Here is a 2036-nt window from a genome sequence, read left to right as displayed (position 1 = left end):
AGAAGAAAATGAAGGGCCATGAAGATGCAAACGTGCTCATCACTTAAGTAGCAAGCTAGGATATCGCTGGAAAATGGATGGACTAAGAAAAATACACGGCTTAGAATTACAAAAGTAACCAAAAGAAGAAATAAGGATAATACTGATGTCCCACTTGGGAGGCGTGTGAGGAGGGGCGGGGTGGGGACCGAGCCCTCATCTTTCTCAGCGGAACATCAATGGTGCGAAGCGGATGCATCACACAGAGGGATGATATTCGGACCATCTGGAGGCACCGGGTGGCTAACTGAGATGCAAACTGGAAGAAGTGGCTTCTGCAGGATGGGATGATGGCCGAGGGGGACCTTAGGCGGTCACTCCTTAAGTACAGGTCTCGTTAATTTGAAAATACGGATTTACGAGCCCTACCTCACACCTATTTTTTTTCTCCTAAGTTTAGTAACAAAAATCTGTGTTTTCACAACCTTCTCAGGGGGATTCATGCGTTCAGACCTGCCTTGGGACAATTGCCTGATGCCCTTGGTTGGTCTGGGAGGCACTGTCCTTGCTGTCCCAGCCCCAGCGGGGACCTGGGAGTCCCCTGGCCCCAACACTCTGCTGCCTCTGTTTGGGGGCGGAGGACCTCATAGGCTTGTGTTGCAACGACCCTTTGAGAAAGTCACTTGCCTCATCTTTCTGCCTTTCTAGTTGCTCCCAGCTTAGCAGGAAGCTGACTCAGACCAGTGACTGCACTCAGAACAAATGTCTTCACTTAACTTCTTGATTCTTGCCTTGCTGATCCTGATGGTCACTCTGGCCCCCAGGGTGAGGTGCTGATCCTTTCACCTCCTGACTCTCTGGTGACCCTTGCCTTGATGCTGGGTGTACTGTGGCCTTCCTGCCTTTCGCAGAGGGGGAGAAGAGATTGTGACATTATGACATCTTCGGGGTTGCCCTGACACTCATCAGGTTGGCCCATCCCATGTGGAAAGGGACAAGGGTTTCAGGGGAACATCTGCCATTCAGGAGAGAGGACACCAGGGTGGGAGCTCGGCCCCAAGTTCTGAAACCAGCCCTGACAGGGGCTGCTGGGGGGACCCCGGGTGTGCCCTTCTCCACCCTGCTCTCAGTGTCTTCATCATGACACGGGCTCCGGTCTCCCCCAGCTCAATCTTCCTGACCGTCATATGATACCTCTGGACACCTGCCACGACAGCCTGCTTTGTTGGGACAGCAATATCCCTACTCTAGGGAATAAGTCATACTGGTCTAATTGAATCGTGGTAATCCTTCCTAAAAGTGGGGACACAAATCCGTGAGATGTAAAGAGAAGTCTCCTGGTAATTTCTGGGAAAGATTTTCCTCCAAGGAAAGTAAGGCAGTTGGAGGGATGGCCCTTTGTACACAGGATGCTGTCAGGAGGGGGTGTGACATCTGGAGCTGTGGCAGCCATATTGTGTCACCGAAGTGAGATGTCACCATGCGATGAAGGCAGCAGAGAGGAGGTCTGGAAAGAAGTTGGGACTTGGTGACATAACTGAGCCATCGCTCAACCCTAGGATCATCCACCCTTAGGAGTATCCTCGGTGAAGGCACTTAGTTGGGTATTTAGTGTTTATACTGAAGCATCCTCACTGGTAGAGCCTACGATGTGGATTAGAGGTTACCTGGGGTCTTTGGTTCTACGAGCAGGTTCTGTAGGACGTACAACAAGGCTGTAGACCTATCTGAAGCCCAGGAAGTGCAAGGACACGGAGAAATCAGAAGACCCAAGTTGAATGCTGATTCACCGCCTCCTCCTTATGTAAATTTAGGTGCACCATAAGCCTTTTGGGAGTTTTACTTTCCATATCTGCAAAATGGGGTGACAGTCCCGACATATGAATCATCACTGAATTTGATCTATGTTCAAATGAGATGGTATGTGGAAACATATCTTATGCCATGCGAATGACAGAGAACGTTAATGAGCTCCATCTGCTTTTGCTTTGGGTTAATTGTGTGTGTGTGTGTGTGTGTGTGTGTGTGTGTGAGAGAGAGAGAGAGAGAGAGAGAGA

Source organism: Pteropus alecto, unplaced genomic scaffold, assembly GCF_000325575.1.
Source record: "Pteropus alecto unplaced genomic scaffold, ASM32557v1 scaffold105, whole genome shotgun sequence".
Taxonomy (NCBI): domain Eukaryota; kingdom Metazoa; phylum Chordata; class Mammalia; order Chiroptera; family Pteropodidae; genus Pteropus; species Pteropus alecto.
The sequence above is the reverse complement of the archived record's forward strand: the minus strand, read 5'-3'. Positions refer to the sequence as shown.